Source organism: Zonotrichia albicollis, chromosome 6, assembly GCF_047830755.1.
Source record: "Zonotrichia albicollis isolate bZonAlb1 chromosome 6, bZonAlb1.hap1, whole genome shotgun sequence".
NCBI classification, from domain to species: Eukaryota; Metazoa; Chordata; class Aves; order Passeriformes; family Passerellidae; genus Zonotrichia; species Zonotrichia albicollis.
In genome coordinates, this window is record NC_133824.1 from 42,042,736 (window position 1) to 42,061,798 (window position 19,063).

The window sequence follows — 19,063 nt, forward strand, 5'->3', positions numbered from 1 at the left end:
GTCATGCCTATATCCTGATGTACAAATGTCTCAGTTTGCACTGTGAAAACTATTGCTTTTTGTTTTCCCAGTAGTAAAGATATTGCAGAAGAAATAGGTTTCAAAATCCTGCTAGTCATCTGTAAGGTGGTTTAGAGTTCATCCTGTTCTGCTAAGACATGACATTCATAGTGCAGGGCCTGGTGAGGGAGTAAACTGGAGCAACCTCATAGCTGCCAACATCAGCAGAGACAAGTGGATGCTGCTGCAGGGTTTAGCTGGTATTACTTCAGAATAAAATCCTTTCTTTAGGGCTTTAACTCCTGCTGACTGTCTGAAATGCAGCTGCTGTGCTGCAGAACCTCCTGAAAAATTGTATCATATGGATAATTTCAGACTGTCAGCAGTACCAACAGTAGCAGGCAAGGAGATTACAAAGAACGGGTTAAATCACAGACTTCTTGCCTCTTCGGTATTCCTGGATAATAATCCACCTACAGTGACTCCACTCTGTGGGCAGAAAATGCCTACCTCTTTTTAAACATAATTTATGCACTCCTTTGCCTTTTGAAAAGGATAGACACCAGCCAGGTAGAAGACTGCTCTGCTGCATTAGGGCTCAGAATTAACCATCAAATGTGTGCCTGATGTGCGAGTCAATCTGCCAAGTCATAAATGTTACAAGCAGACATCTGACTACAGCGTGTATTTTTAAAGTGTGCTTTTTGGCTATGTAGCCTTAGCAAACACTGTTCCTTCCAACCTGTGCTAAAAGGACAGGGATACATATGCTGTTAACCTGGCACAGTATGAAATCTGCCATGAACTGATTTCCCCAGAGGGTTTCTCCCTGCAAGGGCTGTGTGCTACGAGGAGGTGGCTCCCGGCTGATTCCCAGTGTCCTTGACTGGATCTGCAGCGAGCAGGAAGGTGCGTGATACTTTCTTCTGTGATGCAGTGGTGGCATCTGAGGGGGCTGAGGGTGTGAAGGAAGCTCATTCCTCCCCCCCCCCCCACCCCACCCCCATGACAAAAACGTTCCTGGGCTTGGACCTGAAGGGGTTGGTTGGTGAGAAGTTTCTGCTTCTCAAGTAAAAGTCAGACCTAGAAAATTCTATGGTGGTTGCATAAGTACTGAAATTGCCACAGAGCTAAAGCCTGAGCAGCAAGCAATTGACTAGGGAACATATTTCTAATAGAATTACTTTTTGACCTTTTTTTATCGTCTTGCTTTGAGTTTTGATTAACTTTACATTAATTATAGTAAGTGAACACTGAGGAAGAAAGGAATGGTTTTGTTGGTTTGAGTTTTTGGTTTTGGTTGTTTTTTTGGTTGAAATTCCAGCAGCTTTCTGTTGCTATTCTATTTGGAAAAGCAGTAATGCCTGGTGCTTTCAGGAATTACTCAAGGAAAGAAAATGAACAAAGAAGTCAAATTTGATGCTCTTGATTCCTTGATTTAGGTAATGATATAAGTGACTTTGGGCTATCCCTGTGTGCTGTAAGGAATAAATCCATGGTAAATACAAGGTAGAATTAATCCTTCAAATGCAGTACGTATTTTTGAGGAACACAGTGGCCCCTAAGCAATGCCCAAGGCATCCAGCCATTTTCTGCTCACCTATAGCAAGAATTTCCAGATTATTTCAGTGGTGTGTCTTGTGTTGCTCACATATCTGCAATACGCCCTCTGGTCTGCATCCCAGTTACAGGGCATTTTCAGAGACATTGGCATCTGGGCAACTGTCTTATCATCTGCCTTACTCCCTGAGTCTCCAGGGCATAAACTGGGCAACTCATTGTCTCAACACACTGCCAGAAGTGGTCCCAGTGTCATTCTCCCATGTCTGTCCGACTTCTCTGCCTCCTCTCTGATCTGTAGCAATACCTCTGTCCCTTCTGGCTGAATGTTTCCCTGGGAAGTGATCAGCTCACCTTCAATATCTGCCTGATGCCTTTGTGTCAGAGGTCTTGTAACATGATGATGATCCTGGAGACAGAGCCAGCCCAGCTGAGGAAAAGGTGAGTGCTCCTACTCTGCTTTCTGCCTTCCTGGGAAGTGATCAGGGTGTCCCAGTGTGTGTCAGGCTTCAGCACATACAGCATCTGCTCTGGCATCTCATTCCATAGAGTGCTGGTCTCTTGGGAGAGGCCCACCTTGCCAGAGACACCTCTCAGCTCATACAGTCTGCCTGCTCTAGGAAGGCAGGATGTGTTTTCTGACAACAGCCAAGACAAAAATCAAAGGTTCATTCTTTTGCACTTTGGGGTTGATGAATAACTTGCTCCTTCCATTCAGAACCTTTAATCAGAATACACAGATTATGGAGAGAGAGGGTTAATTCACTTAAACTGTTTTCCAACTTTATGGGATTGCCATAAGCCAGGGCCAGTTAAAATGTGGGGTCTGGTAATGGCATGTTAGTGTTTAACTTTACATGATTTTGTTTTAAAAGGCTTATATGAGGAGATATATGTTTAACTTTTCTCATTATGTAATTAAAAGTTATTTATTAGATCTGACGATAGTCTGTTTGGCACAATGTGCTGGGTGCATCTTGCATTAATTTTTCATCTGAAATGGCAGAAATAATTTTGTGGATTTTAAACTGTTTTGCAGATGCAGTGTTAAGTATTACTAGATTTTACCTTCCTCATCCATGAAAGCTTTGTTTTCTCATTTCCTGTCAATCTTACTGAGGAGTGCTGAATAATCAGAATGAAGCAAAGATAAAATTGCCTTCTGATCTCTCTGATTTATTTTGAGAAAACTTTGGTTCCTTCTGTGTCATGTCCTCACTTCACCTGCTTAGAGAAAACACGAGAGTGGAAATTCATCTAGTGTCTCCAATTTATCTCCAAATTACTGTGCAACTGTTAGTCTCCACAATACCCAGAAGAGTTAGATAAATAATGTTCTATTATCCTGATTATAGATGTAAATCATTACCAAGAAGTTGTGGCTTGCCAGAAGTCTCATTTGAAGTCGTGGCAAGAGCTGGTGCATTTCTGGGCTTCCCAAATAAAATTATAACACTTTTCTTTGCTACCTTATCTCCTTGTTGCTTCAGCCCCATCACTATATCTGCCACTGAATCTTACACATATTTTTATATTGGAGTTCTCAGTGAATAGAATACATTAAGAAGCCACAGCTTTTCATTAGACAGCAAATATTCTCAATTAAAGATTGCTCATATATTCTAGACCCCTTAAAAAAAAAAAAAGTGATCAAACAACGGCAAAGGGGTGCATGAGGATCACCTCCAGAATAATTCCTGTATGAGGACCACTGCTGGAACCAGCACAGCATCTTTTAGTCTGATATAGCAAGTGCCTGTGGTGTGCTCTCACTTCCACAAGTGCCCTATGTATTCAAGCCAGTTGTTTTCTGCTGAAATCCCATTTTTCAGCTGAAAAGAGACTGTGAGTGTGGTGAAGGACATAATGCTTGTGCAGGACTCCGGAGTGGAGAAGGTAGTTTGGCTAGGTTGGAATGCTGAAATATCCACTCTAGAGCTCTTAAGGAAATGAAGTTGGCCTCTTTCTCTCTTTTTTTTTGTCCTGCCCAGTTCTTCAGTTCTTGTGCCAGCCATCAAGGTGTCTCACCTTCACAGAAGAAAATGAGTGCATCAGAACAGGCTGTCCAAAGTCCTCACGTGTCCTTACAGCAAAGGCTTCTCCAGAATTAGCACTGGTCACAATACACAAAGCTTTTCACGTGGAACCTAATCCTTTTTTTATTATTTGGCAAACTTGCAACAGCAAAAGCTTCTCTTTTGACCTCAAAAATCTTACTGTAAACCCCCTTCTTCCTGGGCTCTCATGAGGGCTGTTTCTTTGCTTGCAGCACATGCAGAAGGTACTGCATATTGCTAATTCACTTGAACTATTCTGAATAGGTTGTCACCTTGCTGAAAAAGGAATTCCTCTAAGTGGCCACAGTCTGAGATTTCAAACTCTTGACTGTCTCTCTCTCCTAGCAAGCTACTGATTTGTCATCCTGTGTTCCTTTTCCAGGGTCCTAACTCTATTTGTCCCTCAATATCCAGTGAACCTTGAGGGATGAGACTTCCCTCTCCCTACAGTGATTTTATTTTCTAGCTCCGAAGACTCCTTCCATTTCCTATTTCTGGGAGATATATCCTCCTCCAGGCATTCTCCTTCTCACTGCTTACATTGCAACCACTATTTTCTGCAGTTCCACTTCAGGAATGTCCTTCTCACGTCTGATGGTGACTGCAGTTCCTCCACAGCATAGCATCCCATGCTCTGTGAGCAGGAGAGCAGCTATTCAACAGTGATTAAAATGCTGTTTAAAACCCAGAATTGGTGCTACAGACTCTGGGTGTAAGAGGAACTATCAGAAGGACAAGAACATATTGATGCTTCTAAAAGAGGGAGTATTTTTGTGTCCAGAAAAAGCTAAAAAACCACAGTGCCAGGTTGAGAATCATTTGAAGATTTTTTTTTCTGACCTACAAGGAAAGCTGTTTATATTCCCAACTAATTTTGAACAAACCAAACAAAAAACCCTCGCCTCAACAAGATAGACTGCAATAAGGTGGATGTGTATTTGTAAGTAACTCAATGGAAATTATGAAAAGCAATCTGGAAAAAAAAAGATCCTTTTTTCCTTGAAAACATTCAACAAGGTTTGTCATGTTTGTCCTTCAGATTTCAAACAAGCAAGGTTTTTTTCTTACCTACAGTTTTTAGCAAAATATTGTGCAGAAAGTTATTTCCTTTTTATCTCCTGGTATTCCCTCTTAAATTTTGCTGCTTTGTTCTTTTTTTTTTTTTTCTTTCTGACTACCATTTTTTTCCCACTTTTTTATTAAGTCAGTGGGAGGGAGAAAAAGAAATTAATATTGGGGAGAGAAGAGAAACTGGGATTTTTCTTAATGGGGAAAGGATAAAGCTTTGAAAAAGTGTTATTTGAGAGGAGGGGGAGAAATTGGAGAAAAAAAAAAATTTTGTTGCCAAAATGTATCTACATTTATTTGTCCAGCCCTAGATCTGAAACTGGGGTACATACAATATTCTTTCTTAGCCAAAATGTCTGTGTATTGTGAGAAGGCATCCTAAATATCATCTACAAAACTTTCAAAAATGTAAACCACCAAAAAGATCAAGTCATGAATGGTTTCCCTTCCTTGCAACTCTCACGAGCAGCTGAATTGGAAAGAAGAATAACTGTGTGCAATAAATGCTAGAGGGGCTGGAGGCAAGCATGGTGACTTTACTTAAGCCTTATGTCTTTCTGTGTGTTTAAAAAGAAAAAAAGTCTCTGCTTCAGCATAATGAGAGATTGAAAACCATGAGTGACCACTAAGGATTTTAATGAAGGCAGATGTATTTAAAAAAGAATATATTCCACCCTAAGCTGCGAGCCTGTGGTGAATTTTGTTAACTAGTATTTGTAATTTAGGCAACTGAGTTGGCTTAAAAGCATTTTTGTGGCCTGTGGGCATTTTAATAGCAGGACTCCACTGAGTGTTATTGGGAATTATGCAGCTTGAGAGTTTAATGCCATCCTGAAATTCTTCTTGATTACGGCTAGTACCCTATGCAGTGTAAGGACTAAATGGAAAACATTTTTTTTTTCATTTGAATCCAAGTCCTTATTGATATTCCTGTCAAAATACAGTTTCTGGTCTCTCAAACACAGAGCAAGACTTGTGAATGTAGTTTTCACACATAATTTCTGGATGTATTTGTGAGCCTTTTGCCATCTGTGTACATTACAGCACTTTAGAATAAACTGCTGTGCAAGCTGTACAAGCAGTTGGACAGTTGTACAAGCTCATAGCAGAAATCTCTCTTTTTACTTTTTATTTTCTGCAATTGTCAAAGTGAGGAACAAGGGATGTCACATAAAAGTATTTCTACTATAAGTTTTGCAGTTACTAAAATTAATTATGTGCCCACAGTTATCATAAGTGGAAATTGCATCTGTTAGACTGATACTGCTAAATAAAACCTGGTTGACTACTGGGATGAACAATATCCTCAGATATCCTTGTGGAAGTAAAAATACCCCAATTATTCCTAATATTCACATCTGAAACCTCTGCTTAAATTTACAGCAATTGAAATTTAATTGTAAACACATACATCTCACTTCTAAAATAGATTTAGAACAAAAATATTAGATGCAATTTCTCACTGGTCTAAATTAGATCTTGCTATTGAAGTCAAGAGCAGGAAAAGCTTATATTTGCAAGAAATGCCTTCAAATCAATGAGTAGCTCTGTGTGTTGTTCTCAGCAGACATGCAGCTGACTTGAAATCCTACCTGGATGAAGAGAATACAAAAACCACTTCACCTTGGTGCTTACAAAAATGATACCTGAATGGTAAAAGCAAAAGCCTATGGATACACACTCTCCCTGTGCAGGATTCTATAACCACGTAGACCCAGGGAAGAGAGCGGCTGCCTGCTTTACCCAGCTTTATTTCCCATCAGATAGAGGTTGTGTAATATGTCTGTATAAAGGAAGAAATGGCTCCAATTGCTTCAAAGGAAAGTTTTCCACCTGCTAGCAGAAGGAAAGTAAGTATGACCTCCCCAGATTCCTACGTGTGAAGTGTAACATTCCCCTGTTTGCAAGAGCCCAGCAGAAGCCTTGTGGATGTTCCCCATTCCTCTGAATTTTCTTACAAGGTGGCCTGCATCCTAATTGCCTGGAGTATTTTGCCCTTCAATATTGAATACTTGCTTCAAATTCTAATAATAATTTCATTATTATTGTCCTTTTTGTTACAGTTTTTAAAAGTTTTTTTATTAATTGTTGAGACTCACAGAACCTTGTTGATGCAGGGTAGCATTAGTACCAGCAGTCTCCTTATCAGATGTGATAAATAGATGTACGAAGCTACCACAACAACATTTTAAGTTTTTTAGTGCTTAGAATCTTTGGAGATCAACTTAGGGACCATCTGCACGCGTCACTGACTTCTAAGAGAGCTACAAAAACTGGGATCCAATGCTGGAATTTCTGTTGTGGCTGTGATGAGCTCAACATTTATATCTAGAGGGGACTTTGATTAATGTAGAATGTCAAAGGCTTCATGAGACCATGGAGACAGGACTCAGCCCAATGCCTGAAACAGGCTTGAGATTAACTTGTTTTTAGATGTGGTAGCAAGTCTTAGGGATGCCTGAGAGTCTGGAAAATACCATTCCTCCTATTTCAACAGCATAGTTAGTTTTAAAAAGTGCATCTTTAATTGCAAAATAGGCTGGAACTGTTTTCATATAGAAAGCAAGGGGCTTAGGGGCACAGCTTTAAACTTCCTGGCTTTTGCTCATATTCTGCCACAGCTCCCAGTAATATTTCTCTTTCTACATTTGCTATAGTTCCTTCTTTCTTACTTTCTAATAATTTAAGAGACAAGATGACAGAACAGATTAAAAAATATCTATAAATAATACCGTACATAAAAAGGCATTTACCCACTGAGTCTTAGAACTCATTCCCTGATTTGGATCTATTTTTATAAGCTTCATCTCACTTGACACTGACAATGATTCACATAAATATTAAGTGTTCATTTATAGTCCAGTGCACATAAGTGAAGTTAAACTGTAGTGTTCTTTAGTTTTTACCCCGGAGGTCCTTACTTAGGATGGCAAGAGGGTTAGGGGCATGCTGTTCTTAAGCACTTTACAATCATCACAAAGCTAGTGTAGATGGAGCATTTAAAAATTTTTCAGTGACATTTACATTTCAAATGGGTTTTTTTTTTTACTTTTTTTTTTTTTTTCCTGTAGAATATAAAAATAGGGTATGTTGTCCTGAATTAAAGTCTAAACCTGAAGGCTGTGGAATAACATGGTTTCTTATTTATATCTCTTTTGTGTTGTGGTTATGTTCAACTTCATCACTATTCTTTTGCTGCATCTTGTTTCTTAATTTAAGCAGCCCCGAGATGTTTTATTAATCGTCCAAACATTTTGTTCTTTGTACTATGCAGCAAAACTATTTAAACAATGAAAGAAAATTTTTATTTCAATTTTTGTCACTTCTGAATTCTAATACAATTGTGTTTCTGTTATAGCAGGAGTATGTTTGATAACAGATGGTAAAACTGCAAAACCATCTTCGCTTCATTAGCGTCCCTGGCAAGTCTTCCTATATAGGGTGAGTTATAGCAGAGAGGGATATTTAACAGCGTACCCTTTACAGTTTCCAGTAAGATTTTGGACTAGTTTTAAGTGTATCATGAAAGCAGTGAATGTAATAGCTAGAATGCCCATTGATCACTTGTGTGTTGGTTGTTAAAACCAGAACTAAACATACATGCTGTAAAAGGCTCGGATTTAGCAAAGACTTGTTTTAGTGCTTTTCCAAGTCAGATTTTTCCTGGCAATAATTTCATTGAGGTCACTTTCCTTTAATGATGATAATGGTTTTTTATTAAGAAGTAATACAATATAAGTGATCAATCTCCATTTAAATTAAAAGAATGCTTATGTTAAAATATTGATGAAAAGGCAGCCTTCAGAGATTTTAAAAATGCTTTTATTTCCATGGCATGAGTGAAAGGTGACAGATTGATAGCCCTGGGAAACGTAGATCTTTTCAAAACAAATCATGTGATGTGTCCTCACACTGACTTTGGAACTCGCTTTGCAGCATGGCAGAATTGCTCAGGCTCTGGGGTGGAAAAGTCCTCTCTAATTTTGCATACCATCTACTCTCATATCACCTCCTACTTTTCTGTGCATTTTGCACATTCTTTCTCCATAGGGTTGCACAGAGATCCCAAAATCATAATGCATGGCTCATCCTGAAGTCCAATGCATGAGGACAACATATGGTTATTTCCTACCAGGTTATTTCCTACCTTTATTTCCAAAAAGTGAGTGAAAATAAAAGGACCAGTCTTGTCATATGCCAACATTAACCCATCTCTGATAATGCCACTATGTATATCTGGTTTGTGCTATTGATCTTGCTAAATTCAGTAGCCCAGAAGTACCACAGAGGAACGGCCTCTTCCACATCATTGGGAAATGCTACTTTGCCATCTTCCCAGTATAATGGTTTATGAAATCCTCATGCTGTGCAAATTGGATTAACTTCACTAACTGCCTGGATTATGCAGCTTTGTGAAGTGGGGAGGACTCCCAAGCAGAGATGGATGGAAATTGTGCAGTGAGAGGAAAATATTAAATTTGAAATTTCACATTCTAAGCAAAATACAGTAGCAACTAGTTTATTGCGTCGAGGGAACTGTGTCGTACCACAAATATCTCATGTTTTTGTTTAAGTATATTTTTTACAACAGTGTATATTCACAATGTATTTGGCAAGTTCATTTAAAGGATTTTCCTATTAGTGAAGGAAAATTATGGGCATCAACCAGGCTTTGATATAAGGTAGTTGCCAACAGTGCTAAGGCAGTTTTGGGCACATGCAGAAACAACGCTGTAGGTACTGGGAAATTTTAATATGCATTAAAAAAAATTACAAATTCATGGTTAGTGTTTTGGGAATTCTAAGCTTGAACTCACATGGTGATACCCTTCCATGAGTCTGCCCTCAGAAGTGAAGATGTAGGAAGTGACTGCTAGATTTCCTGGGTGCAGGAGGGATGGAGAAGGTGGCGATGGAGAAGCCCTGCTGTCTGTGCACTGGCACACACTGCACCTTTGGAAGGATCACAGCCTTGGGGAATCTTCTGCTGCAGTCCAGGTTTATTTGGAAAACACTACATCTGAGTATAGTGTAAAGCCTTCCCTTAGATGCTGTCAACTTGCTGTTTTTATAGTACAAGCATTTAGAGGTGTCACAGAAATTATAACTCTATTGTGCTAGCTCCTGAAATAAACATACAGTAAGGGAGAGAGGAAAAAGTGCAAAGCAAATAACCTTAGAAATCTTGTTTTTCTATTTTGAAATCAACATAGTAAGATTAAACATCTTGTATGATTTCACACACAGTAAAATTCAAAGAAAATGAGAGGGGCTGAAGCATACCCAAATGATGTGCCATACTGAGCTAATAAAATGTGGTGTGTGCTTGGGCCCATTGCAAATGTTCATTTGCTGAGCTAAATACGTGTGACCTGCCTTTGCACTATTGGCATGCTGCAGATGCTGCTCCTGAGAGGATCCTTCAGTGCTAACATAGGCAAGCAAGCGGGGCTTTGGTCAGATCTTCTAACAAATTCTCATTCTATAAACTGCATTAATTCGGTTGCTTGCAATCATTTGTACAAATCGCAGGTTTGGGGACTTTTTGAGGGTTTTGTTTTTTGTTGTCTTGTACGTTTCCACCGTGTAGGTCTGTGTACTTGTCTCAGGACATGTGGGAAAGTTCTGAATGAATGTTAAAAATCACCCAGTAAGAGCCAAGGCTTACCCTGCTGTCCCAACCAAGATATGCTTTGGGAACAGTAAATGCACAGTTTTAGACATTCTTACAGCTGATGGTAATATGGACATGAAGATAAATTTGTGGTTTGGAGTTGAAGATACTATAAAATTTTTACTTCAATTTCAAACTTTTATTTGCCTGTAATCCATGGCACTGACACAGTGAAAACTGAGCTTCTTTACTTAGTTTCTACTTAGAGCAGGTTCTCCAAAAGATACTTTCTTTAGACCAGTGAATACACTTTTGCACTATTGATTTCCTGCTGCTTAGACATAACTAACATTTTAAGTAATCTATACAGTTTTGAAATTTACATTAGGTCTTTTAATAAAATCCCTAGCACCTCAGGGACTTCTTGGTAGGATAGACAGTGAACTCCTATCAGCTGAACACTAAACAACAGAACACTAAATCTCAATATCACTTGAGCAAAATTCTGACCTAAGCTGATCTGCTACTGCCCCGAAACCTGAAAGCCAACCATCATCCCACAGCAGTTGCCTCTGTCTGGGTATTGGTTGAGCTATGAGAGCACAGTCAGGTTGCTCTTGGTTTGTCCTTACAAGTGCTTTACTGAGAAACCCTGAGTTAAAATCAGTTCTGCATTATGCGGGACACATTCCCGAGAAGTGCTAAGACGTACTGTCACTAGATTTCTTGCAGAACTCCACACTAGATGAGAAGGGGAGATCCATGCTAAAAAGGGAAACAGGAATAGCACAATGTGGCTGAGATCATGTTGTGGTGTTTTTAGAGTAGAGATCAAAGGCTGCTGAGAAGGCAAGCCCTTTTGCATTGCGTGTTGTGGCAATTACACAATTGTCCTTGTCCTGAAAATTTTTACCTGAAATAGATCTGCATGGGTCTCTGTTTGGATCCCACTAAAATCAGTGGTAGTTGGGACTGTGGTCCTACAAAGTGGGGTGGGATTTTAGCGATGGTCTGTTCGCTTCCTGCCTGTGTCCTTTTCTGCTCTAGGACGTGACCTCCCTTCTGCTCGAGGTTGTAGGTGCTCAGCATTTTAGAGATTTCTTCCTTTTCATTTTGTTTTGAAGTCTGTTATCAAGTCTGAAACATTCTGACTGAAGGTTTTAATTTAATTTATAACTGGATAAATCACAGAACTGACCTGCACCATCTATACCTGTCAATTGATCTGGTGCAATTGAAAACTGCAAGAAGCCCAAGCTGATATATAGAGCAGGGATATTGGAATGAATTTTCAAGGGAAATCTGCAGCTGATTTTCTTAGGCATGTTAAATGATAAGCAACCCAAGCTGACCAGATCTTTTTGTGTTTAAGAATGTGATTTTTGAGGGCAAATGTGGGCAGCAAGAGAAACTCTGCTGCAGAAACAAGTAGTTATTAAGTAACCGCTGATGTATCTCTGTGTACCTTTAATTTTTTTTTTGTGAATGGGTAGATGATCAAGAACATTTGGAAGAGAAGATCAATTTGGTTTGGCTGTGCAGGTGAAAATGTATGTCTTAACTTGTATTTGCCTCTGAAAATTATAAGACTCAGTAGCAATAGGTTTTGCCTTTGCTATTTAAAAGCAAATAATCCATTTTATTGCCTCTTAAAAGGGACATTCTCTCCCAGGTTTCCAAGGAAAAAGCCAGTATGACATTTTAAGCTATTTCTTGAAGTCATAACACCTCAGTGGTCCTGACCCAAGATTTTTCAAAGTCAATCTAGCAGTGCTGAGAGTTACTGCTTCTCCTGAAGTATCAACATAATTACGTAAGTGTGTGCCAGCAGTGTGTGCTTGTATTGGTAGCTCATGTGCAGCACACACATTGCTGGCTGTCTGCAGCGCACTGAAATCTGAGATTTATTGCATTTACAAAAGGCCATTACAATGCAATTTTAACTTACTGTCATTAAAGGGTCTTACATCATAAGAAATCACTGCAAAAAGCCTTGGCCCACGATTTATTCATAATTTTTATTGCATGATTTATTAGCGCCTCTGTTACATTTTATAAATCTTATCAGAAAGAAATTAAAATCAATTAGGGCCTGGTCCTTTTACCTTTACCCGTGTTGGGTGGTACCTTGTTCTCAGCCTGACGGAAATGGGGATATTCCTGGAGTAAGCTATCACTACAGGAGTAGGAGTGAAGATAGCAAAATCTGGTTACTTAGTGAGCACAGGAGAGAGATGTAAAAATTATTCTAGAAATGACAGCATTTGGTTTATATTCCAGGGGGAGGAGGTGGTTCTCCATGGATTCATAGATTTCTCTGATTTCATCCGATCCTACCGCTTCTGTGTACCATTTGGAGTGAATCACATATTTATGTAATTCAATATTCAGCAGGGAAAGCCAAGTCAGCCTTCTAAACTGTTCTTTCCTCAGATCAAATTCAGCATATAATAACTGAGCAGCTAATTGTAAGACAATTGCAAAGATCTCAAAATGGCTTTTCTATCAGTCTTATACCCCAAGAATGCACACAAATCTCATAAAATCAAGCTTATACAAAATGGAAACTCAGTTTTGCCATCTATATTTGCATGAGAAAGAATTACGCACTTGATTATCAGTTAGGGCCCAATTTTTCAATCAGAACACCCCTGCTTGCCCTTTCTATTACGAAACACAGCGCTTGGATATGATTTAGTTGAACATTAATTGAAGTCATGTGGTTTAAAGGGGGATGTATTCTACAGTCATTTGCAGTAGAAAAAGCCAATAAGATCATGATGAGCTTTGTCAGTATTAGAGCTCTGTTTTGATGCAGTGTGCTAAAGATGCTCATGTCTTTAAAAGATTATGAGCACATGTATTTGAATATGTATGCTCCTAATAAATTGCTAAGATCTATTGCACTTCAGTGCTTTGGAATGGAAATAGGCACCGTGTCTATTAAAAAAAGCAGCACACAGCAATTAATTTTTTACTCTGAACCATACTGCAGGAAAATTCATTTCTATCCTTGAAGTTGGTGGTAATTTTGGCTGAGTTTCAATAACAGTAAGGCTGGGCCCTCTGTTGCTAACATCTCTCCTTATGTTAAGAGAAAGGCAGTATGTATAGACTTTACTAAAGTACTACTGTAAATATACGCTATGCATTTGTACAAATAAGACTGTTACATGCTAGATCGCACAGCAGAAGGGAAGAACAAAATGGAAAAATAGTTTTCCTAGGTATAGTCTAATACACCACAGTTCTGTGAATAGTTCTAAAATAGAAATATTATAATTGATCCACAGATCTTTTTCTCCTTTGTCTCATGATAGACCAACAGAGAATTACCAGTATTTTGTTGCCTTTTTTGCCCTAACCAAAACCAAAATAGCAAATGTCAGGAGAAGGGCAAAGAAAATAACTGAAGGTACATAGGGATGGATTAAAGAGAGAAGGGACCAAATATCTTTCTGAAACCAGCCACTAAATTCACATTGATTTCAGTGGCACCACGGTTACTTCTGCAGAAATATTTTGGGGTGGTTTAATTTTGAAGTCCTTCCTCATATGGAAATCCCACTCAGCATCGTAGGAGGTGGCAGCAATAGGAAGGCATATATATGTGTATGCATATGATGGTATGATCCATACAATCACAGCCTGGGCTAAATGAAGTAAATTTTGTAACCTAGAAACATTAAAATTAAGTGAGATCAAAAAAATTGAATTAAAATGGCAACAGATGCTGTTCTTTTTTAAGGTTTTAGAATAATACAAATAAAATTGGAAATAGGAAGATAGATTTTAAAAAAATGTCCTTGAATCCAAGCTGCTAAGTCTGTACTAGGCAGCCATGGAATTGTCAGGTGGGTAACATCATCTCTCTCATCTCCCTGTGAGATCGTGACTTCAAAGAGATTGTAAGATTTTCTGGGCAGACATCATATCTTCCTGTGTGCTTCTGAGCAGCTCAAACTGGTGAAGCTGTGATTCTGCATGGCTGTTCTGATACTTTTAATTCTTTTATTGTGTGTGGTAGTTTAAAAACATATTACTTCTGAATTTGGATGGACAATTCCCAGGAGTTTCTTGTGTACCTGCTCCCACCGTCACCAATTTGATGGGGATTGGATATTTGACTTGGAGCAGTGAACACTTTCTAGCTGGCATTGCAAAGGTTTCTTTGGTCAGGATGCAGAGAAGACTACCATGCTTACTAGTGGGTTATGTAAGGATTTGCAGTAACGTGTTCCTTGATGGGAGAAAATAGGAATAAAATGGAATTTTAGGAACTATATTAATAATGAATGATAGAATGGTAGTTAATAGATGTCTGTAATTCTATTATACTACACGTGCAAGGGAAACCTCATTTGATGTGGAAAGATTCTCATTTTTCCAGAGCTGTAATGCAGCGTGCAGTTAAAATTAGGCTGTCTCGTTAATTGTCACAGTATATGGTGAGAATTCCTGCAGCCAGCCTCAGTGCAGGATTAGATATGGCTCTGCAGGAGACACCTTCCAGAAAGGCTCAGGGTGGGAGAGCAGCTCCAGCAGGGCCCCTTGGAAGCTGTCCCTGAGGAGGGTAGAGGGAAGCGAGCAGGGCAGCTCTCATCCCCTCTGCTCCTGCTTGGTGGGAGGCTGCAGACCACTGTCTGTGGAGTCCTCCTGTGCCAAGCATGTCCTGCACCACACATCTATGGAATAAGCTCTCCTTGTGCAGGATGAGGAGTATCTGTTCCCACTCCCTGAGATCTGCCTCAATTCCTGAGCTAAGCTGTGCTGGCCAAGGGTAAGGAAAGAGCAGAATCACCCCAGCCTCTAATCCTCAAGACAGTGTGGTTATTCAGGAACTAGGATCCCATAAGCCTTTTCATACCTATGGGTTGTACTTTATATAGAGAAAAATCAGTTTAAATGAACACAGCAAGGTTGAAATGCTCCTGAATGTACAAAAGAAAGCTGGAAGAAATCCCTGGGGAATACCTTTCTCTCATCTCTTTACCACTGTCCTTTTTCCTGTCTCCTTCTCAGTGTCAGAAACTTGTCCTTCAAAAGTCACCCACTGAGGAAAGCAGATTCTTCTGCAGGATGTGAAGGGGAAACATGAGGGAAGGGTGAGTAGTGAGAGTTTTGCTTTTCCTCTTACAGATCAAAGTGGTACAGCATATGCCAGGATTGCAAGTCAAGCTGTTGAGGACTTTCCATAGGACCCCAACCAGCTTTTATTTAAAAAAGAGTAAAGGTTTATTTGGAAGGACTACAAAAGCTTTCCTGAGAGTTCATTAAAAAAGCTTAACTGTCCAATTTGAATGAGCAGTAGGCACAATCTCAGCTGAAAGCTCCTTGTTCTCAAACACTGAGTAACCCAAGGAATCTGAATTAACACAAACACAACCTTATCCTGCTGAGGAGGAGGAGGAGGAAGGGGAATAAATATGTTAGATACCTGCAGGCCAAACTCGCCAGGAAGTCAGTGGGAGCTTTATTAGTGGAAGAACAGCATGACCAGACATAAATATAAAGGGGAGAGGATGCCAAGAAAATATTTTTCACACATTTGTGTACTGAGGGATCTATGAAGTCTAGTAAGTACTGAGGGCAGGAACTCTACCACAGTATAACTCTCTGCTGCTTTAGCACAGCTTTCTGGCTGGCTGTATTTCCCCCTTTTTGCCTACTTAGAATAAATTAATTTACAAAGTTGTCTGATGATGCAAAAAGGACAGTTCTAATGAGCTTCAAAGAAACATCAGTTTAGGTATGGTCAGTGATATTTAGCTGTCTGGACAGATGATTTTGGATCCCTGGATCTTTCCCATCATCTTTTGTTACTCTGTTCAGATCTCAAGGCACAAGATTTTGCCTCTGATATCCAAACATGGGTTCTTTAGGTTAAGGAGAAGTGTAATACCTGTTTATCTTACTAAGATAGATGTCTAAGGCAGTTTGTCATTTGAAACAAACTGTCTTTTCTTATTATAGATATAGAAGATTATGCAATTTTGAAGTGTTTCCTCTTTTTAGAAAGAACTACATTATTAAGAAATTAGAGCAGAAAAAACTTGAAATTAATTAAAATCAGCCACTATTGTTTTAACAAGCAACCGTTGACTATGTTGCACCTAAAGACAAATGATTGGTGACTAGGAGCTTTGCCTAATCAAAGTAAGAAATAAACAAAATTTGCAGAGTTAGCTGATTTTGCCTGACGTATACAAATGCACTTCCAGTCTTCCCTGGCTGTCTACAAGGAGCTCAGAAGTAATTTAGTATGAGTCAGGTGGGGGTGAAGCAAAACAGTCAAATGTACCTGTATTTGCAAGCAGCGTCCATCAAAATCCTCCAAGAATGGCTGGATTTGAGTAAATGCTGAGCTTTTCATATACAGTTCCTAAACATTCACTGATCTAGGATACCAATACAGTCCAGAGAATCTTGCTTTATACAGATATGCAGATTTTCATTTAATCTTAATATTCAGAGACTGTATTCCTTTTACTTGCCCAAGTGTAACACTATAATGGTTATGTAAACTGATGCTTACACTGAGATGTTATTTTGACATGCATTTTGGTGCCATATGTAAACATCAGAGGTCTGTAATAACCACCCTTAGTACAGATCTCAGTTCCCTTTAGGAAGAGAAAATTTTGTGGGTTTTTTTTTTTTTTGACAAAATGGCATTGTGAATTTAGATTTTTGCACAAATTGCAGTTTGTAACTAAAAGAAGCGGACTCAATTAGAAGTGGGGTAACAGTGATTTGTTGCCTGACTCTACCAATAATTTCCTTAATATACCATTCGCGTGTTAATGATGTTATCAATTATTTTACTATAAATTAGCTATTGTGAGCTTCAGGTCTTTTTCAATGTCTGTGATAGGTTACAGGAGCATAAATCAAACTCCCATCTCTTTTTACATCCATAACCATAACTTATGGCTTTTATTAGGAAATGTTAAGTGTCCTATAATGTCTTCTTAATGGACAGTGTGTGCATGTGTTGATGAGGAAAGCCATCTTCCTTCATGCAAAATATTAATGCATGTGGCCTACGTCTCCATAGATACAAGTTAAAGAATCATATTTAACCCATGAAATATTCAGAGTACTCATATTTATCTAGTCTTAACAATCCTCTAAGGAAAGAACAAGTCAGAGGTAAATCAGAAGTTGGATTCTAACAGGTATGCACAAGTGAATGTGAATAAATGGTACATCATCCGCTCAAAAAAAAACCCCAACAAAGCCAAAACATTTTATTAAACACCTATTGCTAAATGAAAATACCCTCAGAGAATTTATATCCGTCTAGAATTCCAGCCTGTGCATCACAAAGACTGCTAATATTGGTTATAAATTCTTGTCCTTCTCCTAAAATATCGTAATGCCTCCAAGAAAAAGGGTGTTTTAAGCTCTGTATTCTTTTCATTGGGACAACATTATCCATTTGGATTTTGAACCATTTCCCAAAACCTTGAACAAGCAAATTACTTTCACTTGAAGTATGTTTTACCAACAGATTCCTGGGTACCAGAGAGATCTGCCATTCAGATTGCCTGCTAACACTGGGCTTGATTAATGGAAACCAAGCATTTTCAAGGATACCCTCCAGCCTTGTTCCCTTGGCAGAAACCAGGAATTTGAAAGCTGCAATACAACAGCATCATCTTTCCATCTTGTGGTAAATATTCTATTATTCCTTAATCCTCCATGCTGTTTAAAGGAATTAATTTAAAATATGAACTCCTTTGTTCAGGGAGGAAGTGTCCAAATGGTGTACAAACAAGAATCTTTAGAAATGCACCAAGATATAACTCCAGGCTCTGCTCCAGCTTTCCCCATTCATTCAGTTTGCAGACCTGGTGTCTCCCTGCTGGAGATCTCTGCTCAGACCAAGTCTCCGGCAGCTGCTATTCAGCCACCCATTCATACACAGCCAGCTCCCTGCTCCTTGCATTTCCACTTCTCTTTCCTCCATCCATCCAATTTTCTCCCTAATCTGATCTCACTTCTTTGATCCTTCTCAGGAACACTGATCACCCTCCCCCACCAAAGCACCACTCATCCTTACTGAGGTCTGGCAAAAATTAAGCTCTAACAAAGGTACATTTAAGAGTAGAGCCTATGCCAACCAATTTCTTTATGAAGGCACTATCCTCCATCTGTTTCCCTAGTTATCAAATTGACTATCTTGGGAGTTAATCCTGCTGCTGTTCCTGAAGCAAATGTTTTCAGTACTTTTGATTTCAGGAGCAGAATCAGCCCCTAATTAATGTAATTATTCTCATAGCATGAGGAGGTGCCTAAAGCAGTTGGATGACTGTTACAGACCATTTTTATCCATACCTTTGTGTGAGCTGCACCAGTGTGCATTCCCTTTCCAAAACAACCGCAGGCACCAGGAGGGGAGGAGTTGTCCTTCAGTAGCAGGCAAGAAACCTGTCAAACACTCTGTCCCTTCTACATGAATGAAACCCTTTCCTCTGATTAATACTTTGCATTTCCCACAAGGGAAAAAGAGACAGAGTGAGCAGCTGAATTACCCATTTTCAGAGAAGCATGTTCATAAATATTTAACTTGGTATGTATGAGAAAAGAGAAAGGCACTGACTCCCTTTCCAGTGCAGGCTGAAACTCTCCAAATCCCCTGGTACCACTGGGAATGCTTGCTCCCATAATCCTTTCCCCATCTCGTAAAGGGGAGAGAGCCATTAGCTTGTAAGAGTGCTGGACAAGGTGTCTCTCTTTACTGGGGGATGTCTGACTGTAA

At 39.2% G+C, this 19,063-nt stretch overlaps 1 protein-coding gene and 1 long non-coding RNA gene across 11 annotated transcripts in view; one reads left to right on the forward strand and one right to left on the reverse strand.

The window, feature by feature from the left end:
* The window catches only part of KCNC1 (potassium voltage-gated channel subfamily C member 1), a 123,533-nt gene that overhangs the window by 103,549 nt on the left and 921 nt on the right, over nt 1–19,063 (reverse strand). The gene's annotated exons all lie outside the window — the stretch shown is intronic.
* LOC141729382 (uncharacterized) lies at nt 6,254–18,364 on the forward strand. Of its 2 annotated transcripts, none has more exons than XR_012580869.1 (4): nt 6,254–6,535; nt 8,044–8,126; nt 15,322–15,404; nt 17,797–18,364. It is a non-coding gene; the product is annotated as an uncharacterized LOC141729382 (long non-coding RNA). The 2 variants fall into 2 exon arrangements; XR_012580868.1 differs by having other exon boundaries at nt 17,813–18,364.